Raw genomic sequence first — 15,351 nt, 5'->3', positions numbered from 1 at the left:
GCCAAGGTGACCTTCATATTAAAGGGTGTTCTGTGACGCTTGGCACTCAGACACAGAGCCGTGCCTGAGGCAGCTCCGGTCTGAGAAATGAGGCTGGTCACTTTGGCCATGCGGAGGCGGCAAGGCTGACCTTGTGAAGTCAGGCTGACATGTGTCCCTGCAGATACCAGAGCTGGGAACAAAGCCTCAGCACCGCCCCACATGACAGCGGGGTCGAGGTGACAGCAGGGCCAAGCATGGGGCCTCAGAGGCGGGCGAGCTGCCAGTTGCTGCTCCTGGGACAGGGGTGGGTGCACCCCCGCCAGGCTGGGGGTTAGGCGAGCAGGGAGGGTGCAAACCGCCAGCCCGGCCTTGGCCAGACCGGGAAGAATCCATTTCACTGTCCGGGGAGGCTGCCTCTGCTTCATTTGTTCCTTCAACACAACATTCACGGAGGACGCAAATGGTGCGTTTGACAGGAAAGCAGTCAGGGGCTTAAAGTGGTGAGGTAGGATCTCTCTCTGCGACGAGTCAACAGAACTCTCCTGTAACGCACCAGAGACTAAATACTTTCAGCTCCAAGGGGCAGGCGGTCTCTATCGCAGCTGCTCACCTCTGCCGTCATCAGGTAAACGGGTATGGCTGTGTTTCAATAAAACTTTATTGACAAAAACAAGTGGTGGGTGGGCTGTAGTCCTCTGCCCCCTGCTGTGTTAGATTAGCATTGTCCAACTCGGAGGCCCTCAATGTTAAGGTAGTATTTGACACAGGTAACCACCCTCTTCTTCTCTGGGGTTGGTGACCTTGAGCTGGTTTTATCACCTCTCTGAGCCTAAGGGTCCCCATCTGTAGGGTAAAGATAATATGGATCCTTTATGGAGTGGTTGGGCAGATTGAGCTGAATATTTTAGGACAGTGGTTCTCACTGGGGGACACTTGGCAATGTTTGGAGACATTTCTGGTTGTCACACGGGGATGGGGGCTGCTCCTGGCATGGAGTGGGTGGGGGCCAGGGATGCTGCTCAGCATCTGCAGTGTCCAGGATGGCCCCCCTACAATAGAATTATCTGGCCCCAAATGTCAGCACCAAGGCGGAGAAACCCCAGTGTACCTGAAAACGTCCAACAAGTTCTAGAACTTTCCATCCATAAAACTGCTACCCTCAGTGGGCATTTATTGCACGCCAACTGGTTGCCGCAGCCTCAACAGTGCATCACCGAGGTCAGGCTCGGATGTTCCAGGGGCTTCCTGCAGCCCCCCATGCCTGGCGGGGTTGGGGTCCTCCAAGCTGGGGGAGCAGGAGACAGCACGAGTCACTCAGCCACCTGCTCCCCTCCCCCACCCCTTTCATAAGAGCAAACTTCCCCTGCCGATTTGCATATCCCGTTTTTAGCGTCTTTCTTTTCTAGGTTTTACATAATCATCTCATTATTAGATGCTGTCACGGGGACTTAATGTTCCCTCAATCACATTTTAGAGCATTTTTCCAGCATGAGTAGCTAATTGCCTGTCGTCTCTCTCTCTCCTCCTTTTTTTTTTTAAATAAACTTTTCATTTTAGAATAGTTTGAGATTCAGAGAAAGAAACGGGAACACAGAACAGAGAGTCCTATGCCCCCTACACCCAGCTGCCCCTGTTGTTCACGTCGTATGTTAGCTCAGGGCGACCATCACTGTTAGCAAACTGGTGTTGCTACATCGTCATTAACTGACGTCCGTGTTTATTCGGGTTTTCTACATTCCCCTAGTGTCCTCTTTCTGTCCCAGTGCCCTGTCCCGGGTCCCATGTGACATTTAGTCGTCACATCGCCCTGTGATGGTTTCTCAGACTTTGGTTGTTTCTGATGGACCGTCTTAGGGGGGCTGGTCAGGTGTCCTGTAGAATGTCCACCCACTGGGATTTGTGTGACATTTTTCTTACGATTAGGCTGGGGTTGTGGGTTTTGGGGGAGGAAGGCCACAGAGGCAAAGGCCTTTCTTGTCCCATCCTGTCAAGCATCAAGGGTGCAGGACATCCACCTGACCCACTGGCCCCGGTCACCTGGCTGAGGTGTGTTAGGTGTCTCTCCTGCAAAGTGACTCTTTTCCCCACTTTGCATACTGTCCCCTTTGAAAGGACATCACTGTGGGTAGCCTGCACATGAGCAGTGGGGCTCTGCCACGTCTTCAGTCCTACATTTTTGGGTAGGTGGAAGGGATGGGCCACCACTGCTCTCCCCCAACCCCCACCACCTCCAGGATGTCCCCTCTGCTTTGTGACATTGCAAAACTCAGAGATGCAGAAATCCAGTGATCGTTTTGCCAGATAAAATTCCAGGATGCTGATTGGGTGCGGTGGCCCACGCCCGCAATCCCAGCACTTTGGGAGGCTGAAGTGGGAGGACTGCTTGAGACCAGGAGTTCAAGACCAGCCTGGGCAACATAGCGAGACCCCATCTCTATAAAAAACCAGAAAAATTAGCTGGGCATGGTGGTACATGCCTGTAGTCCCAGATACTTGGGAGGCTGAGGCAGGAGGATCACATGAGCCCAGGAGTTGGAGGCTGTGGTAGGCTATCATGACGCAACTGCACTCCAGCCTGGGCAACAGAGCGAGACCCTGTCTCTTAAAAAAAACAATCCAGGTTGCCCAGTTAAATGTGAACTTCAGATAAACCACAAAGAAAAAAATTTTTTCAGTATAAGTCTATGCCAGCTATTGCATGGGTCATACTTATACTAGACATCTATTTGTGGTTTGTCTGAAATTCACATTTAACGGGGTGTCTAGTTTATCCTGCAACTGAATGCAGAAACCATTTCTCACGCTGGGGACAGCTCATTAGGGGCTGCTACTGGCGGTGATTTTGCAGGTCTCACACTGTCCTATTTAGAACAAGATGAACATTTTGCTCTCCATAGATATTTTGAATGCTGTTTGCAGCCAAGGTTTTGAAGCCAGTAGACAAAGTCGAGGTGTTCACGAACCAAGACAGATGATAAGGAAAACAGTGGCCTCTTCTGCGTTTAAAAGAGGCAAAACCTTGGGGTTGTGAATGTGTGTTTTGCATTAAGGGGTGCTTTCATGATTTTGCTTTGTGGCATTGAGGATCGGACCTAGAGCTTTTTCATGTGGACAGGGGTCTAATTTCAGGATGTAAGATTGGAAAGTTGCCCGGGTGACAGTCTGTAGTGGTTGAAATAGTGCTGTGTTCTCAAAAGACTGTCTTTCAGGTGGGGGTCTCACACTTTACAGCCAGTCAGCCAAATCCAGGTTACCTGGTGTTTTAAATAAAGTTTTATTGGCACACAGCCACGCCCATCTCTTTTTGCACAACCTACGGCTCCTTTCGAGATACGATGGCATTGCTGATGAGGTGAAGAGAGAACATATGGCCTCAGAACTGAAAATATTCACTGTCTGGAGCTTGAGCCCAGGAGTTGGAGGCTGCAGTGAGCTGTGATGACACCACTGAGCTCCAGCCTGGGTGACAGAGACCCTGTCTCAAAAAAAAAAAAAAATTACTATCTGGCCCTCTATAGACATGCTTTGCTGAGCGCTGATCCGGTCACTAGGACAGGTAATCCAAGTTCTAAATAACAAATTTTACACACTGTGAGCAATGTCGCAGGCACTGCTTTAAGCATCTTATAGATATTTATTTAGACCCCAGAACAACCTCATGGTAGGCGTTGCTGCTACCTGCATTTTACAGACTCAGCAACTGAGGCAGAAAGTGGTGACAGTCACCTGGCTGCTGGGTCGTGAGGCCAGGACACAGCAGGTCTCGGCCGGTTCTTGGCCTGGGCACCGCCAGAGTGTGTGCCCCTACCCAACCCCTTCCCGGGGACGCAGGGCAGCTATTCTAATTTTGAGTGGAAAAAGAAATCCGTTTGTACACGTTTTCTTTCTTTTTTGTCTTGAACTGGCCCTCTTCCCAAATTGCCGTTGCCCATCTCTGCACATATTACAACTCCAAGTGGTGGGTGTGGACTGCCCACCATGGCGGGGCCATCCTGCCCCCCAGGGGACACTGAGCCATGTCCGGGGACATCTGTGGTTGTCATGACTGGGTTGCAGGGGGAGCTCCTGGCATGGGGTGGGTGGAGGCAGGGACGCTGCTCACCACCTGCTGTGCCCAGGATGCCCCCACAGAGAATGATCTGACTCAACATCCAGTGCTCTGGGCAGACCCTGCATTCGTTGTTTGGCGAAAGGTGGGCTTTGCTCCCTGCTCCCAGGAGGCACCGAATAGATTTCTGATGGAGCAGACAGTGCCAGCCAGGGCCACCCTGCTTGTGTTACTTAGAGGACTAGGTCGGGAGCGTTTTAAAAGCTCCAGGGACGCAGAACCGACAGGACAGTGCCAGCATCCTCTCCCTGTCCTCGCACCCTTAGCCCCGGGGGTCAGGCAGGACTGCCCCTTTGTTCCGTCTGATCCGGGGTGTGATGGACCCTGTTCCAGGTCGAGATCAGCCACGTGGCTGTAGGGCAGCCACGTCACCGCCCCGGGCCCTGTGCCTCCCCCGAGCCTGCACCCGCACCTGGATTTGAGCCCGTCACCCGGGCCCCTGCACTCCCTCTGCAATCAGCACTCCGCTGGTGACATATTTAGATGGTTGCCGTGGTGATGAGTGAAGGCTGAGGTTGACAACTTCGGTGATGGCACAAAGGACAGGGCTGCGTTTCTATATCCAGCCTCCAACGAGGCAAGACGCTGCTGCCACGTGCCGGCGGATGTCAGCGTGGGAAGGAGAGGGGGCTCTGACAGCCTGTCCCGCCCACCCCGTTCCCGGGTGGGGGAACTGCAGCCGGGGCTGGGGGCGGGTATGCCTGTCACCAAACGCCAGGTCCCTGGCTGTCCCTGTCCTTGAGGGACATGCCTTTGAGCAGTAGGTCTCAACTCGAGGTGATTCGACTCCTCAGGGGACACCTGGTGATGTCTGGGGACATCTGTGTTTGTTAGAACGGGAGGTGCTCATGGCATGGGGTGGGTGGAGGCAGGGATGCTGCTCAGCACCTGCAGTGCCCAGGACGGCCCGCCCCAGAGAACCATCCAGCCCCAAATGTCCACAGTGCCTGGGGTAGACCCTGCTTTAGTGGGAAACAGATTAGCCAGTGGACTTGTTCAGTTTTAAAAACTGACGCTGGTGTTTATATCTCGGTAATTTGCAAAATGGCCAAATGCTTCATTTTCCCAGTTGCTTGTTCTTCCAATCTTCCCCCATTAAATGTACAGCATCGGCTGGGTCTGGGGTCTCACCAGGTTGTCAGGGTGACAGCTGTCAGGGAAAGGAGTGAATGAAAGGTCCCGTGCTACTCACTGCCTGCTGTTAGAAAAATGTAACAGTTGCCTACACATCTATCACGTACTGCTAGAACGGAATAGCACAGACTGGGTGATTTATACACAGTATCGACTTACTTCTTGTGGGTCTGGAGGCTGGGAAGGCCAACGTCAAGGTGCCAGCATCTGGCGTGGGCCTTCTTGTTGCTGAAAGGCAAGAGAGAGATGAATAACCTGGTGCCTCCATTCATGGGGGCAGAGGCTTCCTGACCTGGTCACCTCTGGACTTGGTTGCAGTGGGGATTAAATTTCCAAAGCACGCTCTCTGGGGGACACATTCAAACCATCGCAACATGGAGACATCAAGTGGATCCGCCCTTCCTTCCCTTGGCAGGTGCACAGGTATCTCTTGCTGTAAATAGATTAGCCCCACGCTTAGTGCAAACAGTAAGCATTTATCACCCCGAAGTCTCTAGGGGTCCGGAATCTGGAAGTGGCTTAGCTGGTGCTTCTGGCTGAAAGTCTCTCATGTGGCTGCTGAGCACGTGTCAGCCATGGCTGTATCACCTAAAGGCCCGAGCTGGGTGGAGGATCCACTTCCAAGATGGTGCCCTCACACGGCTGTTGGCAGGAGGTTTCATTTCTGTGCCATGTGGGCTTCTCCACAGTGCTGCTTGAGCTTCCCGACTACATGGTGGCTGGCTTCCCCCAGAGCACATGATCCAAGCAAAAGCAAGCCAAAGCCACTGTGTCTTTTATGACTCAGTCTTGGGAGTCACACGCTATCACTCTGCCATGTTCTGTGGGTCACACAGACCAACCCCGATAGAAGGTGGGAGGATACAACACAAGGGCATGACTACCAGGAGATGGGACCACTGGGGTCCTCTCAGGGACAGGCCACCACAGCAGGAAAACGTATTTCTGAAATCAGCCAAGATAGGCACATTAATATACCCATTTTCCCAATATCCCTAAAAGGGGGGGAGGGCCACACCACCTGCCTTCAAAAGAAATGTTATATAAAGTGATAAATATGGGAGTTTTTAGCCCACTCCATTCCCAGGGTGCTCTGGGTAGAATTGCAGTTTTTAGAACCATCCCTGGAATGCCTTTTGTCCACTTATTTCAGCTACTTTATAGCTTGTCCCCTTTTACCCTGGACGACAGAAACAGGGTGGACAGATGGAAATCGTATGTTCAGTTCTCCTTCCACATGGTGTTGGAGCAGGAGGGAAAGCTGGTCTTGCCCAAAGCAGGAATGGAGGGAATTGTGTCTTTCCCACAGGGAAGGGGACGAGGTTCAGGGTGGGTTGCACGGAGTCCTGCTGGGGTGACGGGAGAACAGACACAAGGTTGTCCTCTGCTCACGCCATCTTGCAGAAATAAGCTAATTGCCTGCAGGAGTATGCTTTCTTGTGCCAAATGGGATTTGCACACGCATCCCAGGCTAATCTGCCTCCCAGTGGCCGGCTTGTTTCGTGGGTAATCCGAGGGGCTGTCATTTGGATCTGATTCCATTAGGACTCTTCTGTGATCCGCTCATGGGGCCCCCATGGCCCCCAGGTGCGGCTGATGGCTCCAGTGTGGGTTAATCCAGGCTTGAGCAGGCAGGCGGTTTTGATCCTCTTGGTGTTATGTCGTTATGATACTCACTGGGGCTCTGGGGACACGGAGAAAAATCCACTTGGCCGGGAGAGTGACCAGCCTTCTCTCTGGGGCTTTTCAAAACAGCTTGTTGAATGAATCAGCTCATAAATGTCAGTGCTAGAGATCATGTAGTCTAGCTTGGGTCCCTTCCCTCCCTCCCTCCGTCCCTCCTTCCATTCCTCCCTCCCTCTCAAATCAGAATCCTTGGTTCTTGACCTAACTCTTGCAATTTGTGTCTTCAAGTCCCCCTTTTCATAGACTACTTTTAGGGCAGTTTTAGGTTTATAGAAAAATCGATCAGAAAGTACAGAGAGTTCCCATCTATCCCCTGTCCCTGCATATGCACTTTCCCCTGAGGCTGTTGTGACGTCTCTGACCTGCCCTGTCAGTGTGCTGCGTGTGTCACCATTGGTGAGCCGGTATCCATACACTATTGTTAACTGAAGTCAGCAGTTTGCGTAAGGCTTCATTCTGGGTGTGGTGTGTTCTCTAGGGACCTCTTGTGAGTGGAATCACACAGTGTGTGTCCTTCTGTGTCACTGAGCATGATTTCCTCAAGGTCCATCCATGCCATGGCCTGTGTCAGAGCCTCATCCCTGTTCATGCCTGAATGATATTCCATGTGTGGATGGACCACGTTGTGTGTGTCCACACATCTGTCAATGGACACTTGAGTCATTTCTGCCCTTTGGCTATTGTGGATGCTGCTGCCGTGAACATGGGCGCACGCTTTGGTGTGGTTTGTATGTACCACGTTTTGTTTATCAGCCTGCTTTTATAAAAGTCAGGGGTTAGAATTCCTTTTATGTTTTTTAAGGGTTGTGAAAAAATAAATAACAAAGAGGAAAGTGCAACAGAGATCCTACGGCCCACAGAGCCTAAACTATTTACTGTTTGGCCCTTTACAGAAAAATTTTGCCAACCCCTGATGTAAGATATTAACCTGAGGGGAAGTGGCTGAGGGGTATCTGGGAATGCTGTACTAGCTTTGCAGCTCTTCTGTAAATCCAGAGTTATTCCCAAACAAAGGATTTTTAAAAAGGAGAATTGCAGGCAGAATTAAGAAAGTCTTTCCAGGCTGGGCGTGGTGGCTCCTGTGGTCCCAGCTACTCAGGAGGCTGAGGCAGGAGGATCGCTTGAGCCCAGGAGTAGGAGGCTGCAGAGAGCTGTGATGATGCCACTGCACTGTAGTCCAGGTGACAGAGGGAGAGCTCCACATATGTGAGCGAGGTCATGCAGTGTTTGTCTTTTTGTGCCTGACTTATTTCACTGGACATAATGTCCTCCAGTTTCACCTATGTTGTCACTAATGACAGGATGTCCTCCTTTTAAAAAGCTGCATAGTATTCCGTTGTGTATATACACGCATTTTCTTTATTCATTCATCCGATGATGGGCACTTAGGTTGATTCCGTATCTTGGCTACCGTGAATAGTGCTGCAGTGAACTTGGGGTGCAGATGTCTCTTCTGCATACTGTTTCCTTTCCTTGGGACATACACCCGCTAGTGGGACTGCTGGATCATATGGTGGTTCTATGTTTAATTTTTTGAGAAGCCTCCATGCTGTTGTCCATGGTGGCTGTGCTGGTTCACATTCCCACCAGCAGCATGTGAGAGTCCCCTTTCCCACATCCTCACGGATACTTGGTACCTGTCGCCTTTCTAGTCTCAGCCTTCCATCCTAACTGGGGTAGGAAGGTATGTCCTTGTGGTTTTAATTTGCATTTCCCCGATGATCATGATCTCTTTTTCTTTTTTTTCCTTTTCTCTCTCTTTCTCTTTTTTTTTATCTCGCCTCCCCTCCCCTCCGATGATCATGATCTTGAGAGCTTTTTCATACACCTGTTGACTAGTTGTATGTCTTCTTTTGAGACATGTCTATGTGGGTCACTTGCCCATTTTTTTTTCCAATCAGGTTATTTGTTTTCATGCTGTTGAGATATTTGTGTTTCTGTTATTGTTGTTTCCGGTTACAGGTGTGGCTCTCTCAGAGCACCTGCTGTGTGCAGGGGGATTTGTGTTAATGTTTGTGGTCAGTTTTTAGCCTTCCTCAACCCTGACAAAGTAGACAGTCAGGACATGGAGCCACAGGTGTGTCATCCACGTAGGGGGCAGGCGCTGTGGCTGGAATTCGGACGCTTGTCTACTTGCTCCTTGGTTTTCTTGAATCGGCTGTGACTACTGCAATGCAACGAGCATGGAATGGTGTTGTTCTTCCTCAGCAGAAACCCGGGTATATTAACCCTTGTCTTTATCTGCCATCGCCCTCCCCACCCTCCACCAGAACGTCTTTAGAATTTTCTTTTTCTTTTTGAGACAGGGTCTCACTCTGTCACCCAGGCTGGAGTGCAGTGGCATCATCACAGCTCACTGCAGCCTCCAGCTCTTGGGCTTAAGCAATCCTCCTGCCTCAGCCTCCCGAGTAGCTGGGACCATGCCCAGCCTATAGGAAATGTCAATACCACGATTATGCTGTGTATGTTTGTATGTGCTGGGAACTAAGTAGGGCCACAAACCACTCAATATTTAAGATTTTCCTGCCTTGCTCTAAAAACCAATCACATGTTTTAACCCTGTGGAAAACACGTGATTTGAATAAATTTATATTTGGTGTTAGTGACAGAGAACGGCGTTTCTTTCTCTCTGCTGCTCTGGAGAGAGTAGATTCTATCTGGGGCTCTCCGATGTGTCTTGAACACTACCTGGGGCCTGTGGCTGCGGGGCTGGCAGGTTAAAGCCAGTGGAATCCATCCTCCAGGGCTCGTGGCGACATCCGGTGTGTCCTCCACTCCCCCTTCCCCTCCTCCGGCTCATGACATTGGCGCCAGGGCTCTGAGTGGACAGGATTTACTGTCTAAGAGGGGACAGGGTGCTCAGAGGTGGCCGCAGCTCGTGAACTCTTGGGGCCAGTCTCGGAGCCTCAGAGAGGAGCTCCGGAAACTGCCCTGCAGGAGTTTCTCTCCCCTCCTGTCCCCTCGGCTCAATCCTGACCCCTCAGTGGACACAGGGTGATGTCTGGGGACATTCGTGGTTGTCACAACTGGAACACTCCTGGCATGGAGTGGGTGGAGGCACAGACGCTGCCCAGCACCCGTAGTGCCCAGGATGGCCCCTCCCCAAGGAACGATCAGGCCGGATATATACAGTGCCCCCGGGGGGAACCTGCGTTAATTATTTGGAGAGGAATTGAATCTGTTCCCTGCTCACACCAGACACCAGGATAAACTCCCGACGGGGCAGATGGTGCAGACCAGGTGACCCCCGGCCCCTGGGACTCTCCTCCTCTCTCCCTCCTGACTCAGGTGTGGATTTAGACGTGTGCAGCCTCCTAGGACCTCAGCAGGGCAGGTGACCGTGGGAGGCAGATCAATCCCTCACCTCCTTCCCTGCCCCTGAATTTTCCTGCTCTGTTCTTGTCATTGCAAAACCCCCGGGTTTGAGGGCTGAGGGTCCAGCCATTTGTGTCCCCACGCACTGCTTGGGGACATTAGGCTGTAAAATCTTCCAAGCAAAATAGAAACCAGCAGCCAACATAGTAACCCCGGAAGATCCTCCATGAACACCGCTGGTGAGATTTGGTTTTTGTTTTCCTTTTTTCAACATGACAAACGACAGCTGGAGTCCACAGCTGGGGCCTTGCTCCCCCCGTGTGGGGCCAGCAGGAGCCTCAGTCTGTGGCATCTTTTGAGTGTCGTGCCCTGGCCAAACCGCTTCTAAATGTTCCCCTTTACCCGTCCTGTAGGAATGCAGCGAGGCTCCCAAATGTCACTCCTGGTTGACAGGACAGGCCCCGAGGGGGAACTGGGCTGTTCCCTCAGCACCACTGACTGGATTAGGTCAAATCCCTGTAATTATCAAGCACCTCATGCAGGCCTGGCTCTGTGGGAGGTGTCTGAGCCACGGTGGCAAAGCAACACCCCACAGTCCCTGGTGTTTGGGGTCCGCCCTCTCCTGGGGGAATCTGGGCTTTAAACCATAGGTTGCACATGGACACGGGTCCCTTTAGAGGGCAGGAGAAAATGCCCTGGAATTAGCTACAGAGGATGGTTGCACAACCTTGTGACCTTCCTAAAAGCCACCGAATTGTATACTTTAAAAGGGTGAATTTACATACTTGTTTTTTATGGCATATATTTAAGGGGTACGACAGGATGTTTTGATACAATATCCACAGAGTGATATGATGCCACAGCCAAGCAATTTAGCATTTCCGTCAATCTCACATGGTTACCCTTTTCTGTGTGTGGTAAAAATCCCCAAAAGATACTTTCTTAGCAAATTTCCAGAATATAAGACACTGTTTTTAACTGTAGCCAGCACACCGTGGTTAGAGCTCCAGGCCAATGTGTCTAACACAGGTGACAATTTGTGCCCTTTGAACTCCGTCTCCAGGGTTCCCCCCTCGGCCCGCTTCTGTCCCCAACTCTCTGTTCCTGTGTATTTTGAGTTTTGTGTTTTGTTTTGTTTTTAGAGGCTACATATAAGTGAGATCATGCCGTAATTTCCTATTCTATGTCTGGGCATGTGTCATTTAACATCGTGTCCTCTAGGTTCTAGAAGGGTGAATTTTATGGTGCATGACTATCTCAATTGGAAAAAAAGAGAGAGAGGGAGAGAAAGAAAGAAACAGAAAACTATGAACACGGTGGGGAAGGGAGATTGTAAGATGCATGTCTCGGGACATGGGGTGTAGGAGCCCTGGAAGGAGGTGGTAGCCCTTTCTACTCGGGCGTCCCTTGACCGCCAACATCAGACATGGCATCTGTTCCCTAAGCGAGCACGATTGATTTGTCCCTTGCAGCACTTGGCGCCGGCTACCTGGCATGTTTGCTGCTTGTCTGAGACTCACCTGCCCTGCTGGGTGGCAGGGCTGGGTTTAATGCTGTTGTCAGTCTCTTGAAATTCCTGCTAGTTTGTGAGCAAGGGCCCCACGGTTTCATGTTGCCCCTGGCTCTGTGGGTTCTGTGGTGGGCCCCATGGAGAGGTCCCTTCTTCTCTGCTCCACTGCCACTGCCCCCGGGGCGGAGGAGGGGGTGGAATTCATACAGACGGGGAACGGGAAAGCCCAGCATTTTTGTCCGGCTGAGTGAGCGAGTGAAGGTCGCCGGAGACAGCCCGGCGCCAGCTGCTGCGACTCGTGGCCCAGAGGACAGAGTGGCTGGGACGCGGTTCACCCACGCTGCACTCTCCTTGTGCCGAGAGCAGGGGCATCTGCAGTGGTCATTGCGCTGTCATGTCAGGCTCAGGGACAGCCGTCAGCTGGGGTTAAAGGGCTTGGGACGGGGAGGTTTGCAGTCTGTAGCTGTGAAGATAGAAAGTGAGAAACCAGCTTAAACATAGTCCATATGACACAAATGTCCATAGCAGCAGATTCCCAGTTGCCAAAAAGTGGAAACAGCCCCATGTCCATCAATTAGTGAGTGGACACACATGATGCGGTCCCTCCACACACATGGAATATCACTCAGCCATGAAAAGGGACGAGGCTCTGACACAGGCCAAAGCGTGGATGGACCTTGAGGACATCGTGCTCAGTGAGAGATGCCAGACACAGAAGGACACACAGGGTGAGACTCCATTTATATGAAACGTCCAGAACAGGCAGCTCCACAGAGACGGGATATGGATTCGTGGTCCCCAGGGGTTGGGGGAGGGGGATGACTGCTGATGGGGACGGGGCTTCTTTTTGGGGTGATAGAATGTTCTGGTACTAGATAGAGGTGCTAGTTGCCCAATTTTGCAAATGTAACTAAAAACACTGAATTGTATGCTTTAAATGTGTGAGTTGTACGATGTGGGCCCTATATCTCAGTAAGACTTTCTGAAAACACAGTGCTTCCTAGTGGTGGGTCTGTACACTGAGCCTATGGGCCCTGTCTCAGTTTCCTGGCTTTGATAATGTCCCCTCGTCGTATAAAGTGTCACCATCAGGGCAGCTGGATGAAAGGCACGTGGGACCCCTCCGAACTATTTTTGAAATCCCCTGTGAGTCTTCAATCAATTCAGTCATCCAACGTTGAAGCATCATGGGCATAGGTAGCCCTGCAAGGTGGAGGCGGGAGTCCCGGCCTCTGGCAGCTGCATGGGCATGTGGCTCCGGCCCTTTCACCTCTCATCCCTGCTGGCCACTGAGGCCTGGGCAGCACCTGGCCTGGGTGGATGCCCTGGTCTGCAGCTCGCAGATCCCAAGGGCGTTCAGGGCATTCCTGCGGCACGGGCGCCACCTGCAGGGCACAGTGGGGATTTCAGCTTCAGGGAAAGGGAACCAGCATTAAATTTTTTAAAAAGTCAGCTGCTTTATTAAACAAATTTCTCATGTTGGAATAACCTTAGGTTTCTGGAAGAGTTGCAAAGAAAGCCGGAGTTCCTGTCTGCCCCTTCCAGTTTCCCCTTAGTGTTAGCGCCGTACACAATCTCCACCCTCTGTGATGGCCAGGAAACCCACGTCGTACGTGTCTAGTAGCCAAATTCCATTCTTTATCCCGGTGTCACTAGTTTCCCCTAATGTCCTTTTCTTGGTCCCAGGACCCCATCTGGGGTTTCCTTTTTTCTGGGCTGTGACAGTTTTTTGGTTTTTCCTTGTTTTCCTTGACCTTGGCAGTCTCAAGGGGGGCTGGACAGGTGTCCCGCACAAGTTCCCCGACCAGGGTGCGTCTGGTGTTTTCTCACCATGATGGGGGTTGTGGGTTCCAGGAAGAACGTCCCAGGAGTGAGGCGCCTTTCTCGTCATATCATATAGGGGGGAGCCAGCACTTATTGAGTGCCAACTGTATGTGAAAGGCCTTGTATTGGTGACCCCATTTAATCTGTAGAAAGGGCTGGAGGGGCTGTGCGTGGCCATGGCTGGGGAGAGAGAGACAAGAGTCCCTGCCTAGGGGCTTCTGCCCGCCCCGCCCCCGCACCAGCTGTATTTTCAGGCTGCTGCAGTCTCAGGACAGTTCCCCACAGACAAACCCACGTTTCCTGTGCTCTGGCACTAAATTTCCAGCTACCTTTACCACCCGACCCTGTTGTCGTTAGGCTGCAAGCCTTGAGGGCCTCCAACTTCTGTCCCCAGGGAGGCCCCATGTCCTCCCCAACTGGGTGACTTCACACCATATGTGGGGGTAAACCAGGGGGTCTTACCAGGGATGATCCCACTCCCAGGAGCCCTTATACGGTGTCTGGGGACATCTCTGGTTGTCAGCCTGGGATGTTCTTGGCATGGGGTGGGTGGAGGCAGGGACACTGCTCAGCACCTGCAGTGCCCTGGACGCCCCACCCCAGAGAATGATCCAGGCCTAATGTCCACAGTGCCCGGGGGTGGGGGGGGGACTTTGAGTTAGCCAAGCCCCCCTGCCTTGTCTACGCAGCCCTGCACTTCCAGCCTTACTGGTCAGCTGGGCACATGGCTGGGTGATGGTGCCACATCGTTTGCCACATCCTCCTCTCTTCTCGAAGTACTGTCCGTCCCGTGAAGCATAGTGAGGACCCTGCAGCCAGGTTACTCTCAAATCCCCTGATGGCTGCATTGCCCACCTGAATCTTCTCTGTTGATACCTGGAGCCATGGTTTGTTTTTCTGGCCTGTGACTTTGAGAACCCCTTGCGGGCAGGCTAGGGGTCCACTATGGCCCCAGCATCATGCCTTGCTGAGCATGCATCCTTATGTTAGTCAGTGTATTGATAAACAGTAGAGACCAGCACCGGGCTATTTGAGTGGGGGGCATTGAAAACCCTCCAGTCTCTTAGAGCTTTTAAAGGGGCTTTTTGTATGGGAGGGTGAAGAGACATGGCCACATATGTCCACAAAAAAGATTTGCATGCAAACATTTGTAGCAGTGTGATTTGTAGTTACCAAAAAGTGGAGACAACTGCAGGCCCCTCAACAGGTGAGCAATGGGTCAGCAAAGCATGGTCCATCCCTACGATGGAAAATTACTTGGCCGTGAAAAGGGATGAAGCTTGACACAGGCTAGAGCAGGGGTGCGTGTGGAGAGCATTGTTTATCTGCGGCAGCTTCTCTGTGGGCTGTTCCAGTTTGAGGGTGGGAAGCGTCTTGGCGTGGCCTGCAGGGTGACCTCCCTGTCTGGGTACCGTCCATTTGGACCTAACCAGGAAAGGCAGGTGTGACCTTGGCTCAGCCGTGGTCTCTTGGTTCACTTCTCTAGTGCAGGGTCAAGTACACTGAGCCGGCCCCCCGGGCTGCAGGAATCTGGGGCGGTGCGGGGGACAGATCCAACTTTGTCCAGTTGAGCCAAAAGGCCCCTCGGCGAGGGCCAGGCAGGAGAGTTGGGGTCCTCAGTGTGGGGGTTTCCAGTCTGAGAGCTGAGGCTTCACCTGCTGACTGTCCAGAGGTCCCCAAGGCCACCCCCAAGTGCGGTCACTCAGTGTGTGGTTGTCCTTGCTGCCGTGGTTCATGACAGCAAAGGGACACAGCAGAGTCAGCAAAGGAGAACGTCGTGTGGGGTGCATCG

At 52.1% G+C, this 15,351-nt stretch overlaps 1 protein-coding gene across 1 annotated transcript in view; it reads left to right on the top strand.

Annotated features, from left to right (window-relative positions):
• The window catches only part of GNG7 (G protein subunit gamma 7), a 123,672-nt gene that overhangs the window by 19,445 nt on the left and 88,876 nt on the right, over positions 1-15,351 (top strand). The gene's annotated exons all lie outside the window — the stretch shown is intronic.

The sequence above is a fragment of the Lemur catta genome, chromosome 1, assembly GCF_020740605.2.
Source record: "Lemur catta isolate mLemCat1 chromosome 1, mLemCat1.pri, whole genome shotgun sequence".
Lineage (NCBI taxonomy): Eukaryota > Metazoa > Chordata > Mammalia > Primates > Lemuridae > Lemur > Lemur catta.
Note: the sequence above shows the minus strand (reverse complement) of the source record. Positions and strands in the feature narration are given on the sequence as shown.